Raw genomic sequence first — 16,472 nt, 5'->3', positions numbered from 1 at the left:
ACTCAAATGCACAGCATATAATTTAGATAGATGGTGAAAGATACATAGATAGGGAAAAAGATAGATAGATGATTGATAGATAGATAGACAGACAGACAGACAGACAGACAGATAGATGAGAAATATAGACAGATACATACAACAAATGGCCAGTGTTAGCATCTATTTTGGCAAGCCCTTCTTCCAGTGTTTCCAGGCATAGGAATTATTGGAATTTCAGGTGAAGTAATTATTAAGTAAGCTGCCTTTAATCCCAGAACTCAGGAGGCAAAGGCAGGCAGATCTCTGTGAGTTGGAGACCAGCCTGGTCTATAAGAGCAAGTTCCAGGACAGCCTCTAAAAACAAAACAAAAAATCCCTGAACTATAGGTGGCCCTAGCATCCTTCTTTGCAAATGAAGACTTTTATGTAATACCTGTTTTCCAACTGAGTCAAAGAAATTTCTGTAATGAATATACTGCTTTGTATGACAACCTTTACTTCTGCAAGGCCTTGTATCAGCCTTATCCATGTCAGTACATGAAAGAGTTAAATGTCACAGAAAATACATAAAATTCTGTCTTTAATTCTTGTATACTCGTAGGCACTGGTCACATAATGTAAAAAAAAGATGTCACTTAGAACAATTAGCTCTGGCAATCCATGTATAAACAGAACATGATGTTGTAAATGTGTTCGCTTTCTTCTCCACTACACGGGCATGATAATAGAGACAAGAAGAGTAGGTAGAAGATGGCTCTAAGTAATTTTGAGACATTATTACCAAGTGAGGCTGCTGAAGTTTTTTGTCTTTTTGACAAATGGAAGGAAGGCACAGAACAAATCTTGTTTCTGGAGAGAGCTTTCACTTAGCTGCCCTCTAAGTGGGAGACGCATTACTCCTAGAAAGAAAAATCAAAGTTCTCCAACCACCAGAGATAAAAATGACAAATTTGGCTTCCAGCAATACATTCTTGACAGATACTACAGTTTCAGAGAAAAGAAAATAAGAAAATTAAATTTGACAGAAGCAAAGGGAAAGAAAAAGAGACAGAAGTTATTTTCCAGTTAGCATCTCAATGTCTTTGGAGAGATTGTAGGGCAATTCAGTAACAGTGTACTTCAGCATCTCCCCACATTCTCTTATAGAAGTAATGTTGTTTTAATGGTGCTGTGACCCTATGGGCAATAGACAGTGCCTACATATTAGTTCTCAGATTGAATGCATGATGTCTTACTCAAAACAATTTGAGAGCAAGTCCCGAACCACAACTCACCTGGAAATGAATTGCACACCTTTCATTCAGACATAGTTCATATAAACTCAACAATACACTTCTGGAGGATTTCCATAAGCATCTAATCTCCAGGTGTGGCTTCAGACCAAGGGACTAGTTTGTTCCCTGTTTGGCTAACTGTAGTGTCCAATAGTTATTTGAATAGTTGATGTTATTTCAAAGAAAATTAAATTTAAAGTTTATTTTTAATCCTCCCCCCCCCTTTTTTTTTTTTAAGAGAGAAAGATCCTAGGCTGGCCTCAAACTTTTTTATTTTTGTTTTTTGAGACAGGTTTCTCTGGGTAACAGCCCTGACTGTCCTCGACCAGGCTAGCCTAGAAGTCACAGAGTTCTGCCTGGCTCTGCCTCTACCTCTGGAGTACTGGGATTAAAGGTGTGTGCCACCACTGCCCGGCCATCCCCAGCCTTCTAAAAACTGATGCTTAATTCTGAATCAATTCCCAACATCAAAAAAGCAAGTTGATTCTTCAGCCACAATTGCCCACACAAGGCCAGTGGCTACAACACTGGACAATGCAAATACTACATAGGAGGGAGCCATCCTGTCAGAAGAAAGTCCTATCAGTTGAGTTCTCTCTGAACATGTGGACAAAGATCTGGAACTTGGTGGTGAAGTGTTACAAAATAAACACAGAGGGAAAAGAAGTTTCAGTGGATGGTGGACGATAGAAAGCAACCAGAAGGCAATTCAAGTGGAGAAATAATTGCTGGTCATCTGCTCTGTGAACACTGAACCAAACCAGAGAAATAAAGATGGGTATGGACAAATTCAGCATATGACGGAAGAAACAGAAACACTCTTCACAAACCAGAAACGCCCTTTACACTTTAGCATGCATTATATGACATATCAGAAGAGTGCTGTGGAAGAGCTCATGGCATTATACTAGGGATTAAAGAGGAGGTTACTGGGTAGCTGAAGATTGAAAGGAGAACATCAGTGGGTAGGATGAACTCCAGGACAGAAGTGGCAGTAATCGGAGGGGACTATGAGAACAGAAATGCTGACAATATGAGCCCAATACCGAGCAAGGTGGCCAAGGGTGTAGAGTTCGAACACCACTGTCCCGTTATGTTTTGCTTTTAATTAGCTTCCTGGCCCTAGGTTGTAAAAATTAATTTACCTTTATTTCCTGAAATTATGAAATTTGATAAATTTAAGAGTCAGGACTGGATTCTGAGTCCTAGCTTGATTGTCATGCACCAGCTGTATGACTTGCCTAGCTTCCCCAAGCATCTAAGTTCATCCTCTGCCACAGGACTGGGGGATGTAATAGCTGTTCTGGAGTCCTGACATGAGGACTGAGTGAAGCGACTTTAACTGTGCCTGAAAAGAGAATAGACACTCTGCAAGGACTGGGTCTCTCTCTTTCCCAAAGGCAGAGGAGCAAGTTGCTTTGTTAAGCTCCCATTCAGTTCCAACTGGTGCTGGCAAGGTGAGGATGCATATGTTGGGTTTTCCGGTGACAGAGGAGTGTGGGTGTGACACAGCTCGAGCTGAGCATATCAGTGCTGCAGCTGGAGTGAAAACCACAATCATTTGGTAGGCCTCCATTCACACTGCTTATGCTGATCGTAAATACTTGCCAGTTGGTTTTACAGGCACAGTTTGGAAATGGTAGGCAGCAACCACTGTGGACCCTTACACAAAGGGGTAATGGAGGATCATTCCTTATTTCCACTCGGTGGCCTGCTCCATATAAACTGCATCCATAGGAGGCCTCGCTCCCTGCACTTGACACTTTAACAATTTAATCACATATGTGTTAGGCCTATGGAGTTATCGTTTCTATAACACATCATCTGCTGCCTTTTCATTCATCTTAGCTCCCAAGCCAATGTATAATTTTCTTGAAAGCAAGAGGTGGGTAAGTGTCTATATACCCACATGGTATTAAGAACAGTCTTACGCTAGTTGTAAAAGTAAAAACAAAATGTATTTCTGTGTCTCAGAAGTCTACAAGTTACCCAGAAAACTGGTGAGACCAGGTTAGACACAAAGTCACTTACAGTCTAACATTTGGCATCAGATCCTAACATTACAACATTTACGTTGCTATGAATGAGTCTGGCCCTTTTTTGCATCTGTCTCGATCAAGACTGCATCCTGCAGCTGGGGAGAAGGCTCAGTTGGTAAGAATCTGAGTTTGAACTTCCCCAGAACCCACACAAGACACTGGGCATAAAGGTCTGTGCATTCTGTGCTAATGGGGAACTACAGACAGACAAACCCTTGGTGCTCACTGGCCTGCCAGCCCTCAATAAAAAAGGATTGCCAACCAAGGCTGACCTTTCACCTCCATTAGCACATACACCTGCATATACAAGAACACACACAAGGGTACACGAATAAATGTGTGTACATGCACACATATAAAACCGTGTCCAGGAAACATACTAGGAAAATCCCTTTAGGCTCTACAGCTGTTACCTGTTCTGGGTTATCTTAAAGGCTACAGTAGTGTGTCTTACATTTTTTTCAATACATTCAATTCCTTTTGTAAAGAATCGAATGTTAGGAAGATATATGGAGTAGATCACAGAAGTATCTTCACCTTCTTCACTGGCTATCTTTTCCAGCCTACACAAGAGGCCTATTAACGATTTGCTGTTTTCTCTGAGGTGATCACACTCATCAGGTTCAAGTTTCTTAAATGATTAATTTCTTGCAGCTGCTGTAACAAATTACCACAAACTTAATGGCTGAAGACAACAGAAATTTATCCTCTTGGTGTACCAGAGGCCAGAAGTCCAAGATCATTATCACTGGACTTTAGTAAAGGTAGCAGCAGGACCATGGTCCATCTAAAATCCGTACTGGAAAATCTGTTCCTTGACTCTTCCAGCTTCTGGTAGTTATAACATTCCTTAGCTTGTGGCCACATCACTCCAGTATATGTGTCTGTGGTCTCGTTGCCTTTACTTTTGTGTGTATCAAATCTCATTCTTACCTTCTTAGAGGAATCACATTGTTAATTGCAGTCGGGCCACTGGGTGAGGTAGGATGGTGCCTCTATCTCAGGGTCTCAATTTAATAACATCTGCAAAGATGCTTTTCCAACTGGGAATGAAGATTCCCAGAAAGAAGCTACAGATGGACCTTCTGGGAGGCTGATTGGCTGGTTAGAAAGTCAATAACTGTGGGAGGTTGGAATGTTGCTGGTTTAGACCCTAATTATATTTTATCACAGGCTATCATTAGCCCCCTAAGTAGCATTCCTTGCCCATCTATGTTTCAGGCATAATACTCATGACTAATGGATAAAAATCTTTTGAAGTTTATTAATTTAACAAAACCATAGGTTTTTTTTTTCCTGCTGGAAGGCCAAGAGTCATCAGGTAGCCATCTGAGACCCATAGCTGAAATTTCTATTTTTCTGCCTTGCTGTAACTGTCGATATACCTAAAAATATATTTGAAAAGTGCCTTGACTAATGATTGCTTTGTTACTATTAAAATCTCCACGAAACTCTTTCTATATTGAAGCGTGGGATTAGGAGTAACCCAAATCTGGGCCATGGTCAATCATACTTGACTCCAGAATAAACTATCTCAGACCCCTCTGAGGTAGGAGTTGTGATTTTGCATCAACACAAAAAATGACATTTACAGGTTCCAAGGTTTAAAACTTGGTGTCCTTGAGAACTATGATTCAGCCCACTACAGTAAGTTTCAGAAAATACTGAAGCTTTTCATCACACACACACACAATTACTCACAATAGCAGTGACAGAAGTGCTGACCACACCTTATTTGTGGTGACAACACCAAAAGGGAAGTATTCTGGCAATTCTCTGTTCTCTAATAGCCCTCATCACTTTCCTCCAAGAGACTTTTTCTGATTCCCTTTAAGGTCACCTTGGAAGATGTAGGGTGCTCCCAGGTATATGAGCTGGCCACTTAAATCCTATACCTCAAAATACTGCTTTTAATTTTCCCATGGGCAAGGGTCGCCTAAGTCCCAGTCTACCAGCTCCTTCTGTCCTGTTGCATCAGGGAACCCAGCCTCCTTAGCAGAGCAACTGACGAAAGCTCCATAACAGCTGATGCAAGGCCAGGCTCCCGGGGCCCCGTGCCCGAGCAAGTTGGCTCAGTGCCCCTGTGTGACAACTGGGCTGCCTGACTGTGGAACATTCACCAGTCCCCAGAGCCCTGACTTTGCAAGCAGCCTTCAGAGCTTTACCAGTGAAGCAGAACTCTGAAGAATCCTGTGTACAAAAACAGGGAACAACCGCGGTACTGTGCAGTCCAGGAGGGAGAAAAAGACAACACTCCCAGCCTTTGCTGGCAACATCCTCTCCAGATTCAGTTGCCTCCATCCCAAAGACTGGATCTTCCAGACACAGCCTAGAGGGTCTCCTCTAGGGAATTCAGAGCAGAGCATGTTAGTTTTGCTTTTTCAGGTGATCAGGCATGGAAAATGATGACTAATACCAAACCTACCAGGAGAAGTTGAGTTCACAGCTCAGCACCTTCTTGCCTTTCCTGCTCTTACTCACCAGTATCCATTTTACTGCATAGAAGGAATTGGTTAAATTTCAATGTGAAACAACTGCTTCCAGAACTTCCATTTGCCACCAGTAATTGTTACTCAAAGGAAAAAAAATTTTAAACAATAACGAAACATAACCCCAATTCCCCATAGCCTGCTACTTTTAATTTTCCCAGTGGCCAGCAGCCTATTTACCAATATAGTTTAAGTCAAGCATGAAAACATGAAGAATGCCAATGATTTTATTATTTGCAGTGCTGACAAAAGACATAATGGAGTAATTAAACAGCACGTCAGCTTGGTCTTATTACATAAATAAGGCCATACTCCTGGAAGGCTGTGCTGAAGACTGAGTGAGCTGATGAAGCCAGGACGTCCACATCGCACCTGGCGAGTAGTACTGGCTTGATTAATAGCAGCTATGGCTATTATTAGCACAGCAGAGGGGCCCACGCGGAAACTCCATGCAGAATAAGGAAAAGGAGGAGCAGTAAGGAGAAATGCAAAGCCGGAAGTGGGGGGAAAGAGAGCTGGCAGATAAAAGAAACTGAGGGAGGGGTTTCCCAAGCTTTCCCAGTGTGAGCTTATACCCAGGATGCACCACCTAGAATGACTTTTATCTAACTTTTAGATGCCACCAGTTGAGCTAAAATCGTCATACTTTTCATTCATGTCAGGAAACATAGTCTCCGGCTGGAAATGCAGTTGGCCCTGTTTATTTTCTTCTCTTAATAAAAATGAAAGCCCCAGGTGGTGATTTTGTTTCATGTACTCACCCCAGAGATTCAATCCTGGCACTATGGTTTCGTGGGTCATTTACCTATCTGTAATATTTGGAAAGTGTGGTTGATTAGGTAAAGCTTCTCCCTTCTCACCAGGCAACCAAGAACCTCTTGATCTCCACACTGGAATGGGTGACATTTAAGTCAAGCCCCCTCTGGCCTGTTTGTGCTGGAGTGAGATAAGTAGCTGGTGTTCATCTCTTCTTTTTCTCTGGGTGTGGGGCTGTGTGTTAACCATTCATGTCCTAGAACTCATTCATTATGTCATGTGTTGGTCCATGGAGTATTTAAAGGGTTTCTCAACAACAGTGTTACAACATTATGATAGTATGTAGGTTGTGATAAAGAGCTACCACATACAAAAATAGAAAGTCAAGACCAAAGACGACCCAAGGGAGTCACAGGTGCTCAACTATGCTTCAATTTAAGTAGAGAAAAAAGTTTCTAGGTAGCCAGTGTGCCAACCCAGGAACTGGACCCAAGAGACCCACCTCAGCAAAAGACATCAAGAATCTCCATCATTGCCAGGAATGCTGCAAGAATGCCCATACACCAGGACCAGGCTGGAAGGCCTAGAGTCTGCATTAGAGCAACCAGTGTGGGGGAGGACTCGCTCCTGTCCTTGCAGACTAGCCCACCCCTCATCCTCCTGCAATGTGGTCCCACACACATGCTGAGTACTAATCTATAACAAGTTAGTGTGCAGATAAAGATGCTGGTGGAGGATGGGCCCAGATGCTTTTGACATCAAATGAGCAATAGAACAAAAAGGACCACTGTAGGCTACCTGTGGGCAAAGCCAGGGATTTCCTGAAGAAACACTCAGCTTCTGATGCCTCAGCAATAAAGTGCAAACTTCCTGGCATACTGTATCAGGGGTTGTAATTCTAACACTCCTGACACAGAAAATGCTCAGTGCATATGTTACCAGTCATGCAGCAAGGTTAAAAAAAAAAAAAAAAAATACAAAAAGTCTCAGAAATGCCCTCATGAGTAATAGCTTCCCAATGGACCTGTCTGGGTGGATTAGCTCTACAACAGTCCCCAGAGGGGTAGGTGAGTTAGCCTGCAGCAGATGGCGACTAGCTATGAAGTAAGGCATTTTGGAGGATACCTGCCAAAAAGAATATTTTTCATTTTAGAGTCATTAAGCCAGGTGTGGTGGTGCAAAACTGTCAGTCACCCTAGTACTGGAGGCTGAGGCAGAAAGTAGAGAGAGTTCAAGGCCAGCCTGGGGTGCATATTGAGAATTTGTTAACAGTGGAGGTTTTAATACTGAACGGCTCTTTTTTTTTTTTTTTTTTAAGTATGAAGGAGAGATCCCCAAGTGTCTGCTCTCCATACCCTTATCCCATATTTCCTCACAGTAAATAAGACAGTGCCATAGCCTAGTCCCTGGAACCTAAAAATATGCTAGAGTAAGTGGCAAGGGGGGAATTCTTAGGCTGTTTGGATCAACCAAACCAAAATTTCTGAGTGTACAGTTCATGCTGGAGTTTTTTAAAGCCTGCTGGAGGATTCCAAGATGTGTTTCCCTCTTCTGAGTTAAAGGGTCACATGATTACTTTGTGTCCATGAGGATAATCTTCCCATTGCAAAGTCGTGATTAAAAACTCCATTCTACCTTAAACCTTAATTCCACTTTGCCACATAACATAATAGAGCAAATGCCTATTAGACACCGTAATTGAGGCAGCTCTTAAAAAAGGAAGCATTTAATTGGGGCTGGCTTACAGTTCCAGAGGTTTAGTCCATTGTCATCATGGAGGGGAGCACAGCACCGTGCATGGTGCTAGAGCAGAAGGCGAGAGCTACACAACGATCTACAGACATGGGCTTTTCAACCTCAAAGCCCATCCTGTGATACACTTCTTCCCACAAGGCCACACCTCCTAATCCTTCTAATCGTTTGAAAGGGTTCCACTCCCTAGTAACTAAGCATTCAAATATATGAGCCTGCAGGTCCATTCTCAATCAAACCACCATAGACTCCCATATACTTTACTGATGTGATAAACCCTTACATTTTTATGATTTAAAAAAATGTTCTAGATCATGGGCCAAGAGCACATGAGACTTTATTCACTCAGTCATGCCATCAACACAGTGAGCAGGTCTGTTGTTCTATGTCAGACCTTAAGTATTGCCACTCATGACCTCTGTCCACCCAAGAAATTCTACATGTGTATCAGCCTGTGAAGTAGATGTACAAGTCAGACATCCATGAACAATAAATCACAAAGAAATTTATTTTTAAAACAATTGTTTGAAATACCTACAGCTTATTAAAGATAAAGGCAAACTTGAACACCAGTGAATAGATGTGCTTTATTTTTATGTAGACATCATGGCTTAATGTTTTATTCTGAAATATGTAGAACATCTTCAGTTTTTTTTTTCAGAGTTGGTTGGTATTTTTATACTGTCACCACTCTTGGAAGACTGAAGTCAATAAATAAAGCAGACTAAAGTCCCATGCAGTAGCCAACTTATTCAGGGCATCAGATAATTTATAGTCTGAGTGTTAACTAGAATCACGTGAGTAAAGTGTACAGTCACAAGGACAAGCTACATGTAATAAAAATGTGTTTTTATACAGAGACCTATAAAGGTCAGTTTAAAAATGTTAATTTAATAGTATCAGCAAGCAGTAATGAAAAATATGAAGTAAACTCACCCCTGTCTGCTATACTTGGGAGAAGTATGAGAACACATTCTAAGAACGAGTCCATGTTTTAAGAAACTGAGGTCACAAGACTCTTGTCTGTTTTCTTGGGGTTTTCACACGAGCACCCAGGATTCTCCTCACACAACTCCATTCTTGGACCATGTTCTGACAAACATCAGTGCTGAGAACATTGCTTTACACAAATATAGTATAAAATGGAAGATATATGGTTAGGACTATTTCAAAATTTGTTGAAAAAAGATCTGTCCTATTCCAAGTCAAATTCATTTGATGATTTGTTAGGAAACTCAAGCCAGCAACTCAACAATTTTTAAAGTCAAATATTCTAACAAAATATATCACACAAACAGAGGGATAGTTTTTGTTTGCTTGCTTTTCATAATCTAATCATCGTGCTTCTCCAAGTACATAAAAGTTTAAGTACAGTTTAAAAAAAAACACCACTACAGTTCATAACATACAGTAGTCTCTGATGACAGTGTTTCAGGCATATTCACTGGCATTCTATCTTGCCAGCATGCACAGTGCAAAGTGTCCATGCTCTACACTCAGGACCAAGGCTGCCATGAAGCCACATGACACATGATGCACTATGGGCAAAGTGCTGCCAGGAACAGCCAGGATTGTGCTTGGTTTTGAATTGGCATTTGTTCATCGGAAGTTCAGAAATGTTTCACTATTGCCTAGTTGTCTGCAACTTCTCCTTTAGATTCATGACCCTATTAGGCAGTGATTTTCAACCTTCCTAATGCTTCAACCCTTCCTCATGTTGTGGTGACCCCCCCTAACCATAAAATGTTTTTTGTTGCTACTTCATAGCTGTAATTTTGCTACTGTTATGAATTGTAACATAAATATCTGTGTTTTCCAGTGGTCTTAGGCAACCTCTGTGTGGAAGTATCATTCAACTCCCCCCCCCCCCCCGCCTCAAAGGGATTGCTACCTACAGGTTGAGAACCCCTGCCCTAATGGTCAGCAGCCCACAGTTCAAGAAGTTGTGTTCTATAGCACAATGTGACAATGTGATGACAATGTTCCTTCAAGATAAAATCAAATTGATCAGTGAGATGGCTCAGCAGATACAGACATCTACCATCAAGCCCAGAAACCTAAAATGGATCCCCTGAGCCCTACATAGTGGAAGCAAAGAACCACACTCAAATAGTGGTGTGCACATGCCCCACGTCGATCAATCAATTAATATAAAAGAAAATAAATAAAACAATATTGGAAAACCACCTTGGTAACCTGATGGTTGGTACAGCCCAGAGATAATGAGATGAACTGCTATTTCTGTGAGGTGAAAAACAACTGATTTTACTATTGTGAACCAAATGAAACAGGAAAAAAAAAAAAAAGAGTGTGAAAGTTTGAAAGAACATGGCCCCAAAGGAAGTGGCACTAACATGGGTGTGGCCTTTTGGAATAGGTGTGATCTTGTTGGAGGAAGTGTGTCACTGTGGAGGCAGGCTTTGAGGTCTCATATGTACTCAAGTCATGCCCAGAAAGACAGACCACTTCCTATTACCTACAAGATGTAGGACTCTCAGCTACTTCTCCAGCACCATGTCTGCTTGCATGCTGCTGTGTCCCACCATGATGGCAATGGACTACACCTCTGAACTGTAAGCCATCCCAATGAAATGTTTTCCTTTGTAAAAGTTGCTATGGTCATGGCTCTCTTCACAGAAACCTGAACTAAGACAGAGTATTTTCCAGTTCAATAGCTCTGTACCAGGAACAGAAGCCACATTGATTTGACATGAGGAACAGTGAGTACAATTGTGGTCACCATTTGATGAAATCTGAAGTGATTCATGGTCAGCCTCTAAGACCCATAGTGTTCCTGTAAAGCCTACCTAGATGAGTTAAAGGCAAATTAAAGAGAAACAACCAACCTAACCCCTTCACTCTTTAAAGGCCTTCTGTGAGGTGCTGATCTCTGATTTCCTTGGGGTTGTAGCATTTTTGTTTGTTTCCTATTGTGACAGGTGACAGTGTCTCTTGTTCTACCGGTTCCTTAATTGTTAAGTCTTTACACCACAAAGCCAATGCCATGCTCTTGCTGTTGACATGTCTGCTCTAACCATGCAGAAGTTGAGAAAAGATGGCATCACGAACCTACAGAGATACATTGTCACCCACATCTCGTTTGTCACTTCTAGAAACCTCAGTGGTGTTGTGGGTCTTGGGACATCAATATACCCTCCCAAGTTTTGATTTCTCCCTTTTCACCGGGTGGAGTTCCATTATCAAAACACTTAGACTTTATTTGAGAAAGTTACATTAGCTCCTTTTGACAGGGGCCCAAGACTCTGGCTTCCCCTTCATTCAATGGCTCTAGGTTTATAAACTTCTTAGGTCTGAAAATTAGATTAAAACCCTTTCAACTTCACTCTTGCAATTCAACTTGTACCAGTGGTTTCCAGATCCATGGTATCATTTATGTATATACACACACATGCATGCATATAGCTATAAATATATGAGCTTCAACTGTGCCCTCCTGGTAAACTGGATGCCTATTAAGTTCTAAAACTTCAATAATCAATTAACTAGCAACAAAGATAAAATAACAATCAGTCCTGCTTCCAGAGCTGTCTGACCCACCAGAAATCAGACCCACTGGTATTATGCTTAGAAAGAAATTAAAGTGTCAGAAAGCCATCACACAAGGAGTAGAATTCAATTCCTTAACTGCTTTCTTTGAGCATTAATTCTTTCTTATTTCCCTCTTACTTCAGTATCTCAACAGACCCATTGAATTTCAAGAGCATCTCCTACTACATAGGACTTTACTACAATATTGCCCAACCATGACTTTCTCACCCTTGCACTCACAACACTTTGGAAAAGGGCCATTTTGGTGGCTTACTGGCTCATGCATGACATGTATGTACAAATAATGCTCCTAAATGTTTGGAACTCCCCCTAAATACTACATTTTCCTTTCTAGTATGTCATCATTTTGTTCTGTGTCCAGTCAATAAGACAGGTTGAATCACAACCATTTTTCAAGTTGTACTAACTAGAAAAAATGGATTTAGGGTCTTTTGAAATGCTCCCATGACTGTGAATCAAGTTAGATTAAAAGTTTTGCTTCATTCACTATAGCTTATATTCTTATAATCTAGTCTCTTGAGAGTTTGCTGATATAAACAAGCAAAATCTTGTCATTCCTTGGATATGTAAACCTGTGCCTGAGCTCTTTGGGCCTATCTATCCTTTTGGGGTCTGTTAGGGTTTTACTCTAGTTACAAAGTCTAGAATGATAAGCATCTCCAAGCAACTGATTGACTAGGCTCATCAGACAAAGAAGATCCTCTTACTGGCCAGAGGGAGTTGATGGGAATCTTGGTATTTATAAACTCAAGTTTGACTGAATCCACCCAAAGGACCCAATTGCAGCTCTCAGAGCCTTGCTCTTTCCCAACTGATGCCTCAACTTTGTCTGAGAGACCTAGCGACTCTGTGGGTTCCATTTGTCTTTTAGTCATTGACCCACAGAATCAACTGCATTTGGCCTGCTCCTGACATCCACAATGCAAAATACCTCTATGACTGATTTTTTTAGCAAAGGAATAATAGAAGCAGCAAAAGTGTGGCCCCCTACTTCAGTCTGTCCTTCCAGACTTGCACCCATACAATGTCATGGTTCATGATTAAATTTAAGTCCAATCCTGAGGGAAGGAGTCTAGGACTCCAGGCTCTTTAGTGCAGGGTGGCATGTTAGAAGATAGGTAAGGTGGACATCAGGGGCAGATTTACGAAATTCATCACTAATCCCAAATACTGCCTTCTTACCTGGAGCAATGACAAAGATCCTATTTGCAACCCCTTTTTTATATTCTCCACCACTCTATGTGATCCTTTGACAGTTGTGGGTCAGGGAAAGGTATTTGTTTGTTTCTGCTGTTGATGACATTGAGAAATGGCTCTTTGACCCTGCTACAGCACAGGACATTTTCTGTTTATCTTGAGATCCCTGAGGAGTGTCTAAACCATTCAGGTACCAGTAAGTGATATTTGGTAGCATTATAGTTTGAAATGCATTGTACAATTTACTCATTTCTGAAAACCGATACAGGGAATCAAAACACCCCTTTTTTCCATTCACTTCCAAAAACAGAGAGTTCACTGTCTTGAAGAGAAACACTTTCATGGCCTCTTGCCTTGAAGTCAATAATGTGCCATAGAGAAGAATCCCCTCGGGGATGACCAGTCTGCCTTCTTCAAGATATCCTCTTTCTTATCTTGCATTCAATTGTCTTGAAACTCCCAAGGTCTCTGGAGTAATCCCTCTGCCTGAAACAGAGAAGATCTTTGTGAGTGTCTCTCAAAGGAACAACAGCTCCCTCTCAACACCAAGTTCTATTTTTTAGTATATACATATTCATTTTACACAGGGCCCAAGTAGTGGGCAGACCATACCCATTGCATTGCCTACCTGTCAATTTAGAATTTGGAAGATGGGGGTCATCCTATTCGTCCCTCTGTCTTCAGTAAAGACTGTGTAGAAATCACTCTTAATCTAGCAGAAACTGATGTGACTTGCAAATGACATGAGACACTAAATAGCCATTTTCTTTTCAAATCAGTCCCCGTTACCTATCAAGACAAAGGTAGCCAGGAAGGGTAAAAGGGATCAGTTTCCGGAGCAAGATCTTGCCAAGGCCCATATAGGCCCAGAAAAATATTTACTCAAAAAGTTAATTTAAGAGACAGTTTCAGCCCAGATCCCCCCTCCTCCCCTCCCTCTCTCTGTCTTTCTCTCCTTTTCTCCACCTTTCTCTCCAAAAAGGGAAAGAAAATGGAGATAATTATTCCAGTAATTCAATAGTTCCCTCTCCACCTGAATTATTGGAATAATTGCCTCTCTCTGGCGGAGACTGGATTACAGGTTTAGTAGCTGTTCTGGGCTTGGATCCTAAGAGCAGTCATCACAGTATAGTTAGCTTCTCTTTCAGCATTCCTGCTGTGAACTCCATGCTCCTCCACAGTATGTATATACCTCCTCTTTCTTATGTCTTTAAATGTACTCCGGTCCCTGCTTTCCCGTCTAATCCTAAATCCGCTACTTGTCTATCAAATAGAGGCAGGTCCCAGCTGGTACTGCCTGGTATAACTCCAAGAGAAGGTATTTAATATAGAAAAAACCCACCGATTATTATATGCCATCCCTGCAGCTTTATAAGAAGTCAGTAAGGGAACATACACACAACATACATGTGCATGTGCATGTGCACGTTTGCTCATGGGTATGCATGCACACACACCCCAGGGATTTCTTGTTGGAATGCTGCCTAGCTTGCTGCTTTACAGCTTCTTTCAACTCCCTCCTCAACATACTCCAGTGGAGGGTTCTGAACATTCTTGCCTCTCTGACCTAATTTCTGTCTTGTATTCTCCCTCTTAACACACACACACACACACACACACACACACACACACACACACACTATATTTCTTAGCATGACCCAGCAGTCATAAATAAACAGTAGTTTAGTTTCAAGGCTCCTTAACTATGTAACTCCTGGTCATAGAGTCACCTGTGGGCAAGTTCCAGCCCCCAGTTAGTTAATCTGTAAAATGAGAATAGAGAAACATTTACGGCAGATCGCTGTTTTCAAGGGTTAAATGTTAAAGAAGTGCTTAGAAAAGAATGTCTGAATAAGGTGTGGTTTGATCCACATCAGCTCTTACTGTCATGGACATGCCTTTGGGTGGCATATTATGTTATTAAATCTTAATACTAAGTGTTAGCCATGTTCAGGCACCAGTGTGAGTCACTCATCATCACTACCACAAAATTGAGAAGAAACACTTGGAAGGAAAGATTTCTTTTGGCTAATAGGTTCAGAGTGTTTCCAGTCTATGGTCAACCAGTCAACAAACACCATTGCTTTTAGGGCCATGTCAAGGCAGAAACATTGTGGCTCAAAGACAGGGCAAAGGAACACTGCTCACTTCATAGCAGCTAAGAGGCAGAGAGAAGCAGAGAAAGGAAGAGGGCAGAGAAAGACATACCCTTGAAAGGCTTGCCCCCCACCCCAATAACCTACCTCCTCCAACCAGGCCCTACCTAATAATCCACTCAATCATCAATGGGTTAATCCATTGGTGAAGTAGAGCCCTCACCAGCCAATCACCTTTGAAAAGCCCAGTAGCCTACAATCAAGCCTTTAGGGGACGATTTTAGATTCAAATCATAACAGGTTCCTTCAGAAGAAGAAGTAGTCTTTCTTAAAAGACCAGAGCAGAGCTGGGAAGGTCGTTCAGTGGGTAAAGTATGAAAGTGTGAGGACCTGAGTTTGGATCCTTAGATTCTATGTAACAAACTGAATGTGACAGCTCATGCTGGTAATCCTAGCACTGCTGTAGTGAGAGGGACTGTGGAGCCAGGAAAGTCCCCACAGCTCAGGTGCCAGCTATCCTGGTGTATGCAGTAGGGAACAAGGGGCTTTTCTCAAACAAAGTGTAAAGTGAAGATCAGCACCCAAGGTTGCCTACAAAGTGTAAAGGGAAGATCAACACTCAAGGTTGTCCACTGCCGTATACACGAATGTCGTGGCACACGGTGTCTTCCCCCACAATACACATGAGGGGGTGTTAATTTTTTAAGGAAATAAAAAAACTACCAGAGCCGATTAGATGGCTCTTATCCTGAATAGCCCTTAGTTGTAATGTGACATAGCGTAGAGTCATCTGAGAGGATCTGAGGAATTGACTATCAGAATGGCCTGTAGGGATACTTGTGGGGAATTATCTTGATGATTAACTGATGTAGCAGGGTCAAGCCCACTGTAAACAGTACCATCCCTGGGAAGGTGGTTCTGGGCTGTGTAAGAAAGCTTACCTGCTGTATGAGCAGCTATGTATGCACCTTCCAGAGAGCCCAAAATAAGGCACCAAACAGCACTCTTTTGTGGCTCCTGCTTCCAGGTTCTTCCCTCAGTGATGAATTATGAGTTGGAAGCATAAGCTAATAAACCCTTTCCTTTTGAAACTGCTTTTGTTCATCACATTTGCCACATCTAAAGAAGGAAACTTGAACATTCATTGCACCAACAATGAGTATCCTAGACAAAGCAGATGCATCTAAGGAGGCTTGGAACATGTATATTGCCAAGGAAATAATGTGCTTGAGATGGTATCCAATTAAAAAGAGCAAGAGAGACCTGCTTAGAAGAATAGATCACTAATGGGACAAATGCATAATGATTGGCATTAAC

Source organism: Phodopus roborovskii, unplaced genomic scaffold (assembly GCF_943737965.1).
Source record: "Phodopus roborovskii unplaced genomic scaffold, PHOROB, whole genome shotgun sequence".
Lineage (NCBI taxonomy): Eukaryota > Metazoa > Chordata > Mammalia > Rodentia > Cricetidae > Phodopus > Phodopus roborovskii.
Note: the sequence above shows the minus strand (reverse complement) of the source record.